The sequence below is a fragment of the Orbicella faveolata genome, unplaced genomic scaffold (genome assembly GCF_042242905.1).
Source record: "Orbicella faveolata isolate gen_17 unplaced genomic scaffold, um_ofav_v1 contig_13, whole genome shotgun sequence".
NCBI lineage: Eukaryota > Metazoa > Cnidaria > Anthozoa > Scleractinia > Merulinidae > Orbicella > Orbicella faveolata.
This window is the reverse complement of record NW_028301540.1, coordinates 8,598,713-8,610,000: the sequence shown is the minus strand read 5'-3', so window position 1 is coordinate 8,610,000 and position 11,288 is coordinate 8,598,713. Positions and strand designations below refer to the sequence as shown.

Genomic DNA, 11,288 nt, shown 5'->3' with positions numbered 1-11,288 from the left:
GTTATGGCTGCATTCGCATCTTTCATTATTTCAAAAATTCCGAATATTTGCATTTGGCGGAAGATTCCAGCTACACCGGTAGTAAGATCGCGGGGCTTAACAGAATCCAATCTCTTTTTTTTAGTTAATCTGAGTTTGTAACCATCCCTTTATCTATGCACTGTTATCTAATGACATTAATTTATTTATTTTCTTAGTAAAACACGGTAAACTATGTATTGAAAGTTGATTAACAAATGCTCACATGCAAAGCACAAGATGTAAATCACTAAGATCCTATCTTAAAAGTCAATCAAAGTTACTCACCCATGGATCATCCATCAATAGCTCTATTGTCAGTATTGTCCTTTTATCTGTGCAGTGTTATTTAATAACATTAACCTCGTTATTTTCTTAGTAAAACACGGTAATAGCTGATACGTTCATGAACAATGTTATTTAATAACATTAACTTCTTTATTTTCTTAATAAAACACGGTAAATTACGTATTGAAAGTTGATTAACAAATGCTCACGTGCAAAGCACAAGACGCAAATCATTAAGATCTTACCTAATCTGAAAGTCAGTCAAATTCAGTCACCCATGGATCATCCATTAACAGCTCTATTGTCAGTAGAATGGTAGTGGCATTGTTCATGAACGTATCAGCAGTAAAATTCCGTTAATGAGTCCGGTGAACCCTGAAGCTGAAGCGCACTACGCATGCATGCCTAGCGTCTGAGAAGGTGATGCTTCCGGTAGCGGTAGCTATTGGAAGATCAACAGGATAAAAGGATTACGTGATATGTTGCAAGCCATCCTTCTGTCGAAAAGTTCTTCTTTTGAAGTGTTCCAGAACAACTACACGTTCCACATCAATCAAACGTGTCCTCCCATTTATGTACGAATCTGCAACCACTTTTATTGCTACAAGGTCTAGAGTGACATTTCAACAATAAAATCCCGAATATTTGCATTTGGCGGAAGACTCCAGTTACACCGGTAGTAAGATCGCGGGGTTTACCAGACAGTCATTTTTTTTTTAATCTGCGTTTCTTACGCTCCTTTATCTATGCACTGTTATTTAATAACATTAATTTCGTTATTTTCTTAGTAAAACACGGTAAACGACGTATTGAAAGTTGATTAACAAATGCTCACATGCAAAGCACAAGATAAAATGCAAATCACTAAGATCTTATCTTGAAAGTCAATCACATTTACTCGTACACGGATCATCCATTAATAGCTTTATTGTCAGTAGAATGGTAGTGGCATTGTTCATGAACGTATCAGCAGTACAATTCAGATAATGAGTCGTGTGAGCCCTGAAGCGCACAATGCATGCACGTCTAGCGTCTGAGCATTGTGAGGTAAATGCTAACGACCAAAATGACAGAAAAAAACTTGGACTGAAGATCATAATATAAATCATTAATCCATTATGGAACTCAGCTACGTGTTATAAGGGACCGTTCATTTTTTTTTTGAGGTAGTGGGGACTGGTGAGATTCGGAAGGTAGGGGGGGTGGGTATATCAAAAAATATGGCTTTAAAGGGAGTGCCGGCAGAAAAATATATTGCTTAAAGGGGAGGGGGCACTCAAAATATTACCTTATTGACGGCTTCCACGGTAGTGTAGTGCAAAAGTTCCGCCAGAATGACTGATATAGCATTCCTGAGGTTCTGAAAATTTAAAAATTTCCCTGGGGAACATGCTCCCGCACCCCCTACTTTGTTAGGTACCCTAGCCCTGCAGCAGGAAGTAAGCCCCGACTTAGCATTTGGTTGCTAAATATAACTCAACTTCTACAAATAACTTCGTTTTGATAAAACAGAGGAAAGTCAGCTTTTGTCATGCTTTTGGCTATTTTTACCAGCGTTCCTGGGGTTCTGAAAATTCAAAATTTCCGAGGGAGTATATGAGCCGGACAGACCTCTCCTACTATACTAAGTACCCTGCAGCAGGAACTAAAACCCCTAGTAAACATTTGGTTGCTAAATATAGCTGAACCTCCACGAGTAACTTAATAGTGCAACAGGTCTGCCAGAATGCCTAAAATAACGTTCCTGAGGTCCTAAACATTCAATTTTTCCCGGGGGAGCATGCCCCCAGACACCCCTACTTTGGACCCTGTAAATACGCTCAAACCTTCACTAAAAACCATGCAACTCCCTTTCATGAAACAGTCAAGGTAATGTCAGCTCTGATTTAGGCCTGCTTTGACATGTCTACGGTGCAGTGTCAAAAACTGCTTAAACTTGCTTGAAATTGGTATATTGTTCTTCTATGTTTTTCAGACCACAGCGATTTTAATTTTTAATTTCCGTGCCGGGTGGGGGGGGGGGGGGTCATCCAAAAATGTAGGGGTTGAAGGGGGGGCAGGAAAAAAATTTGATGAAGAGGGGGTCATTAGATTTAATAGGGACTATCTATCAAATCCCACCAGCATCCCCCTCCCCCCCCTCCCCCGCTAACCCATGAAAAATGAACAGTCCCTTAGCAATTACTTTGTTAATATATAGATTTAGGCCAGCCTAAAAGCGGAGCTCCTCAGTTATTTTTCGGAATGTTGTTACTAATGAAAATAATCCAACATGTATGAGGTAAATTGCGAATGATTTAATAGTTTCAGCCGGAACTAGTATTACTTCAGCAGATCGAGGTGTAAGATGGTGTGATTATGAAATATAGAGCCACAATTTCAAGGATTTCTGGGAAGCTACCAAAAATCTTGATCACATAACAGAACTGTCTTCTGTGCTTTTTGGTGGCATTTCTTGTTCTTTCCTACCTTATTCAGAAAGACAAGGCATTGTCATTAATCATTATATTCTTCCTTAGTTAACATGGGGACTCCCACACAAAAGAAGTTTACACATTTTTTTTGTTGTGGGGACTGATTGAAATGCAGTGGTTACAATATACTCAGTCCCTGAATCTCTACCAAATGAAATCTCACAAAAATACCAAAACAGTATACATATGTGAAAAGTTGGAAAGTTTTGTTTTCTAACTTGTCCCCAAAGATACATTTAGCCATCTTCACTATTGTATGGAGTCTCCTCCTGCTGGAAGGGTTTGCAATAAGCAAAATCACCCTCGCATGAATGGTAATTACGGTTTTTTTTTTTTGCTGATCATGAATACTTGCATAGGCTCCTAATAATAATTTTATTATTCAATTTCAATGTGATTTGTTCTTTTTCTCGACTGGCATTGTGGACTACAAGAGCTGTGATTGGGTTCCATTGATTAATTTTGCTATGATTAAATTATACCTAGAATTATCAGTGAGCTAAGAGGAAGTTATATTATGTACATGTATTTTGTCTGCACTACACAACCAAATGCACTCAAAGGTTATGAGGCATAGGTACATTTGTCAGAAGAGCCCAGCATATCCAAGATATGTTTTGATTGACACATCAATTAAGATAATTTACAGCAAAATGGATAAAAAATACATCAATATCCCACATGCACCAAAGCCAGACATGGGGTTATAAGGCAATCGTTTAAACAACAGATTGAAATAATTTATAAATTAGAGAACACTATTTCTACAACAGAATGGAACAAATTAACCTTATTGGACATTGCGAATGGCAAGGCTGTCTGTAGAATGTCACAAATTTCTCAACCCTTTCTTTCTACAAAAATGCTAATCCTGCAACTTTGCTTAAGACCCAGTTCTCCATTTCGTGTTGGCAAAATATCAATTTATGCCATGTCCAATGCAGATTATCACAAAATTGAATTAAAAGCTCAATAAATATCATTTTAAAGCCAAAAAGCCAATTATTTAAATAAACAATGAGTAAATTATCTCTAAGAAAAACTGATTAAATTAACAGGCACTTAAAAATAATTAGTTAATATGTGTTTCTTAATAATGTAATGCAGTGTATCTGTCACAATGTTGCAGCTATGATATTACTACAAACAGGATGGGTTGCAGAACTGAACCTCCAAGTCAGTTTATTCAATGAACTTGATGCAGAAATATAATCCCATCAAGTTGTCTGTAAATACAGAGAAACCAAACAAAGCATTACAATCATAAGTAATGAATTACTAAACTCTTTTACATGTACTGTATGAACAGTGTATGTTCCATTAATATTGGGGATCTCTCAGAAGCTGCATCCATGATAAATTAATTTGTTCCCAGATGCATTTGTTTATAGAACTTTTCACAAATTAATATCTCTGTCATAACAGTGACCTCTGTGTTCTCCAACAATTAGCACACAAGAAAAATACACTCAGTAAGATATTGTTTACAATAAAAATCAATGCCTATAAGCAATCATAAGGACCTTAAATTTATATTACCTCAGAAATATCTCACCAGGCCATGGTTGCTTTGAAAATCTTTCATGTTTTAATACAGGCTCCCCATCTGTAACCTGTTCATATATTGACTGACAGGAACAGGCATGTAATTCCTTTCTTTGATATACAGTGTACTTCATTGTTAGCTGTTTACTGAGTGTTAGTAGTGAATCAAATGCTAGGGGTTGGTACTCCAACTTTCACTGTGGCAGGCTCTGCCCTGAGATACAAAGCAAACTTACATAACTGTTATGAACTTCACCACTTGCTTTCGAGAGCAAATGCAATTTGCTTCAAACAAGCAACTGGAACATTGAGGGTTACAACAATGTGCACAGTCCCAATCACAGGGTCATCCAGGCTGTTTGGTTGTACATATAACTGTACAACTGTATATGAGTTCAGCTTCCAGAAGAAAATCAGAGTTTGTCAGGATAAATACTGATGTTCTTGCCTACTCAATGAATGAATGTGCAGTTCCAGAAGATATTCACACCCAACACCCATTCACGGCCAGTCTTTAGAAATTCCAAATTAAAGTATCAGGAATCAAGAGCTCTAATAGAGAAAAAACCTCCATGTGGGGTATGAATCTTTTCTTGAAGAAAACAATGTCTGAGAAATCATTAATTACAAAATAATGTTTAAGAAACATCTTACCTTTCAGAGAATTTTGTAATCTACACTGTCTGGCCAGTTCATATACATGTATTTGACAAGTTGACACTGGGCATGTTTGTAAATTTGTGCACTTCAACATCACATTACTATGTAGTAGCACTGGCCAACTAAAAACAAACAGCATAATTTGGTTAATTAATATACATTGTACATTATTAGGTTGAAATATTGGTGTAGATTGTTGCACATCAACAGATACAGAAACTATTTGCACCTGAATCATAATGAGTGAAAAATCGTGCATGAGACATTTGCATGTACATGTAACAGCCCTCCACCTCAGAACCATCGCAGATATGATATGATATTTTTAAACTCTCTGAAATTTCAGATTATTCAAGATTAACATATGCACATACATCATCTGGGGCAACCCTAAAACACTGAATTTGGAAACCGAAATCCGGAATCCAGAATCTGGAATCCAGAATCCGGAACTAAAAACCAGAATCTGGAATCCAGATATTATGAATGATGATAGAAATAATTCACTTCAGCAATGTCTAATAAATAAATATGAGCAAAAATCATTTTGTTGTTATTTATTTTCTTGGCTTTACTTCAGCCACAGACTGTAATTGCTAAAAAATTATTGACTAGTTCTGAACAACCCTTAGCTATATATCTGGCCCCGTTGTTCAAAAGCTGCATAAAGCTATTCATTCGGTACATCACTATCCAGTCAGGGTTACTGATTTTTTGGGTGGATAGAGTTACTCATAGCCTGCGAGCAGGCTCTAGTATCTGTCTCTATTGTCTGAGCAGGCTAAATAGGTGTCTAGTGTTTTTCTGCATTGGCATGTCACCAAGAGCCTTCATGCGGCTTTGCCAATCACACCCCCAGCCCAAACACGAGAGCCTGCTCATAGGCTAAGTTATCCATCTTTTGTTCAAGCTGGCCCTGGTGAGAGCCCAGTTCTTGTCTAGATCAAATTGCTCTGAGAAGACTGGTGAGCAGCACATTAACAACAAGCTATTATAGGCTATTGCAGTGAGTTTCTGGCAGTCTTTTAGCATCTTTGAACAGGATGTGGTCTGATCTGTCAGCAAGTGAGAAGCAGACGGAAGTAAGTGTGCAACATTTCTACAAATTGTTTTAATATGATGGCCGCCAAGAATATGAAATGCTGATTTGTCACAGTATGTGTGGAAATTGTGTTAATCTGGAATTGGTCTCATATCTGTTGGAAAAATCAAATTTCATATTTAGACCAGACGGGTTAGCCCTTGGACTTCGAAATTGGGGGGCGTGACCGTCAATGTACAGGGGGCTGCCACTGATGGATATCCTGTTCCCTATGACATTTTCTATCTTGTTCAGTATGTACTAGACATAAAGGATAAATTTATACTTCCGGTAAATTGAAGATCACTTATTAAACAAAATGGCAATTACCAGCAAGCTTATTTTAGACACTCTCAAGGTGCTTGGAGTAAAATTAAGATGCACTTTACTGAGATTCTCATAATCATAGCCCTCACTAAAAATAACGGTTGCACAATTTCAACAGACGGGGAATTTTCGTTTCAAAAGAGGTTAAGTTTGAGGTCCTTTTTACTTGGCAACTTACTTTTTACAGTCGAAAAGCTAAGCAAAACAATTTTCGCGTACTTGAAGAACTTATTTTCTTTGATTTGCGGATTCCGGTTTCCAGTTTCTGGATTCCGGGTTTTGGTTCCAGATTCCGGATTCCGGTTTCTGGGTTTTAGGGTTGCCCCATATTTAACATATTGTTTGCTTCACATTCAGTTTACACATGGCTGTTATCCAGCATAGGCAGACTTACAAGTTTTCCTTCAAAAATATATTGCAACAACTATTGCATCTTTCGTTACCTATTCTTGTGATGAAATGACACAAAATTCAAGAACAAGAAGTCATAAGCATAAATTAAACTAACTTACATGGTAGTGCTTACAGTTCCTCTTACCGTCTGCATATGCTGTCCATAAACTGATGCTGCCTGGACAATGTACTCATTATTTTTCTGATCACACCTTTTAAAACGTCACTGTTATATAATTTGTCCTGAAAAAGCAATACATGAAATGTTATGCCTTTGGCCCCACCAAATGCCTTTACAAGATGTATAATGTACACCATATCAACATTCACAATTCTCTTTACTTTCATTGTAACTCTTTTGTGTCATTTTCCCTCACTTGAAGACAGGACTTCCACATTAGGTTATAATTGCCTCTGGAATCTCTATGAATTCACAGGGAGTGATAACAATTAAATCATGACTAATTTTAGCAAAGGAGGCATTCAAATGTCAGATTTTAATGCTAAGTTTATACAGTAACTTTACATTACTCTTCGTACATATATATAACCTCTCAATTATTGCACCTATAGACAGAAGGTGTGCTGGGGGAAGAAATGTTCTAAACTCTCTGAACTTTTCCCCCTTACCTGTAATAGGATGACTATTATGAACTACAGTTTGTAACCAACACCAACATCAGGTTATGTATACACATGTATATTTGTTGTCATCTGTAATCATAAAAAAATAAAAATTTAAAATCCCCCATAAAGTTCACACTCAATAACACTGCTACATGTAGCGCTGTTACTGGAAATCAATTTAAGTGAAACTGTTGAAACAGCTCTGCCAAAATTTTTCCTAGCAGTTAAGGCAGGATAACAGAATATACATGTAGCTTCTGTGCTGTAGGTATGGTGGAAAATAATAGATTATCAGAAATGAAGGTTCCTGAGACATTTTGACAGCACTGAGAGGAATTAATATATAAATTCACAAAAGAAGGAGAAGTTCTTGCCCTGTCCAGTTCTCTGTAATAAAAATATCATTTATATGAGTCATTTATAATATGTGGTTTGTGTTTAAAGCCGATATAATGCACACTCTGATTCGCCAATTCCAGTGCATTATTTACATTTACATGGTATACCTCGGTAAAACCATAAAACATTGCATGGGACTAAAATAAAAAATATAAAAAATAAAAAGAAATGCCTAATTCATAACAATTTAAAATACTCAACACTAAAACGAATGTAATTCTTTCCTTGAAAATTATTCTCCCGTAATGCCCATGGGCCAATTACAGGCAGGTTAAAAAGTCCTAACACAAAGTAAAAGGAAATTAAGAAAACTATTGCTTTTTTCCGGAAAATTGTAGCGACTGAAGACAATGATGGAACACTCTGAGAGTGCATTCTATCAACCTGATGAGATAAAATTTAAGGAGAATAGAGAATTCACGAAGTTATATCACAAACAAATTGGTACAGGACAGGAGAAAGGAAACTGTACAGCCAGGAAGAAACTGAAACTTTCTTCGACCAGCAAAAAAGTATGCATGCACAACAAAGAAAACAGTCAGTGACATTCATTTAATAAGTTAGTAAATAAAAAATTAGTGTGAAGAAGAGAGTAAAGAGAGAGAGAGAGTGGAGATAGGAGAGCACTCTCTCCAACTAAATTGTGTATATATGTATGTAAAAGTTCTTCTTATTACTGAGAAATGGTCAGGGTAAGAACTTCTATTACACTGTTCAATTTACCGAGTCAATTAGTACTATCTCACTTTTTTGGAACATTTCCATATTAAGTGTAAATACCGCATTGGGGAATAACCTCTTATTAACAAAATACGGTCCATGTACCCCCAACCAAAAGCAATGGCACAAATAACATGAAATAGCCAATCAAAATCAAAGCAGAGCTTCATTTGCAGACAGGATTGCCATGCATAATCGTCTACTCGACATTTTGGACTATATAAGCATTTCACCAAACCGAACTAATTGGACAGACAACAAAATAAAACGAGGAAATCTACATTATAAACACAAGATGCATATCACTACATCTGAGCTCGAGTATCAACAGCAAATCCCTTTTCAGTGAACGGTGACCGAATAAAAGAGAGGGTAAAGAAAATTCGTTTAAGCTTGCGGTGTTAAAGTTGAAAAATTATTCACGCTTAAATTTGAATATTACTGAGAGTCTGTATTTTTGCCGACGGCTTAATTTAGCTATGCAGTCATTTCATTGGCAGTAGCTTTTATTACCAGTCTTCAACCAATTTAACCTCGGAATTCACAAAAGCATTTCGCCAAACCGAATAAATTGAACTAACAAAACGAGGAAATCTCCATACTTTGTAATCACAATATGCAAATATTCACATAGGAACAAAAGTAAATTTAGCAAATCCTGTTCGCTTCGGCTTAAAATGGTTTGTAGACCTTTCTTGGTTCAGTTTTCAACAACAGAAGAACAAATTTTAGCAGTCTACGAAGCGGCAGTGCTACCTAAATCAGAGAAAACTTCAAAACTCGCCCGGCCGTGTTTACAAGTACGATTTTGGTTAAGCTTATTTTTAGATGTGAGGTTATAAGCTTAAATTGACGACGAAAATCGATAGAAAACATAATTTGTTTACAACTTACAGCAACCTCCAAAGCGACCCACGTGTTATTGTTTAGAGACGAGCGAAATTAAAACGATGCAATTTTTAAAATCTCTTACAGCATGGCTTCAAATAAGGAAGACTTTTAATGGATTCCAATTGAAAATAAGCTTATATCGCCGATGAAACTTGTTAATTTTCATACCAAACGCAACAACAAAAGTCACTTACCGCAAGTTGGCAATTCAGTTCGGCCAGTGTAAATCTTCCAGGCAGAAACTTGCAGCAAAAGTTGTGAAGAATAAACTGAAGTTATATTTTCGATAGATCAACGAATCAACCACTTCTTTCCGCTACGTTTAGTGTTTTGCAATTTCTCTAAAACACTCGGGTACGTTTGATTTCTCTAATGTTCATCACCTGACCAAATCAGGTGACTTTTGAATTTTCTTGCACGGCTGCACAGCATCACGTTCGCGCGAATTTTGAACTTGGCCATGGGGAGTTCGGCAGTCTTCTGAATCAATTTGTCGGGTACTTTCGCCTCCTTTCTATAGCCCTCGTTAGCTTTGGTTCACGGCATTGTTCGGTATTATTTCACCTCCTTTCTCTAGCCCTTGACTAGCTATAATTCACGGCATTGTTTAGTACTGTTTCGCCTCCTTCCCCAGCGCTGGCCCGCTCAGTCTTTTTCGCGATATTCTTCGCTACTTCTTTGCCTGTTAATTCTTGCTTTCTGTCTTTTGCTTCAGCGCAACCCTGTCTTAAAAATATTAAATCAACCTCCGCTATCGTTTTTCTTTAAAAGTCCCGCCAAGAAAAATGGCATTCACCCGCTACCAACTGAGGGTGCATGTCTCTGCCAACCTATTAGCTGGAGTATGGCCGCCATCTTGCGCGACTCCGTCGTCGTCGTCGTCGTCGTCGTCGCCGTCGTGCGTACGCGCCCACGAGCAATACCGCTAGCCATGATAACCATGAGAAAATCAATTCATGGGTTTCCTTTTCTCCCCTATATGGGTATGGGGCTCCGCCGGAGCTCCGCTAAAAAATGTGAAATGCAAAACGTTTATATTGATCTGCAATGCGCTTAATTGAGGTGCACCAAGGTAGTTATCAGGTATGCACCTGAAAGAAACAGACATGTTAACACCAGAAACACTAAGAAACACTTGCTGTCTATATTGAAATAATTAAGATATAAACAAATGCATGAATGTTCTCGGCTTTTTGCGGATTGAATTTTATCCAACCGCACAGACTTGCATTTTAAAAATATTCTTACTCCGTAAATAAGCACAAATAAGCATTAGGGAGATTGTCTTGAACTGCGTTGAACGAATTAAGAAGGATTCGAAATTGCTTGAAATGAAAAAGTTCAAGCGGGTAATTTATTTTGTTTCCCAGCGAATGCGAGGGAAGTGGCAGCATGTAACAACGACACTAAATGATCAATAATCTTCAGAAACCGAAGTGATCTAACAACTAAAAGATGTGGAAAGTTGCAAACGTGGCACCAAAAACAATAACGTATTGATCAACAATCGGGAGTACAAGCTTACTCATACCCCCCCCCCCCTCCACCCTCGCCTTAGTACAAGGGCGAGGGGGTGGTAACCCCCTTGGGTTTTCGCTCTGTTAAGGCACAGCGAAATAAATTTACATTGATTAGATAGCCCTGAGCTTGCATTACAAATGATACCATATTTGTTGGTTGTGACGTAATATGAGGTCAAATGACGTTATTTGACCCGCCATCTTGGATTTTACTATTTTCTTACAAATCAATACAACTCAAGCCAGAATGCTTATGAGATGTTCAAATCGGTGAATTTCTGGAATTTGATGAAGAAAACTGGAAAAAATACAGAATTATGTCAAAAAAGTTGATTTTTGGCCAAA

General features: G+C 37.3%; 1 long non-coding RNA gene across 3 annotated transcripts; it reads right to left on the bottom strand.

Moving 5' to 3' along the window:
* Positions 1-2,583: 2,583 nt before the first annotated feature.
* Positions 2,584-10,431, bottom strand: LOC149114863 (uncharacterized). 3 transcript variants are annotated; one of them, XR_016206202.1, is made up of 6 exons: positions 9,618-10,431; positions 7,129-7,500; positions 6,932-7,029; positions 4,980-5,107; positions 4,320-4,539; positions 2,584-4,006 (listed from the first exon to the last, which is right to left on the bottom strand). It is a non-coding gene; the product is annotated as an uncharacterized LOC149114863 (long non-coding RNA). The 3 variants fall into 3 exon arrangements; XR_016206201.1 differs by having other exon boundaries at positions 2,584-4,539; XR_016206203.1 differs by having other exon boundaries at positions 2,584-4,539; positions 7,417-7,500.
* Positions 10,432-11,288: the final 857 nt, after the last annotated feature.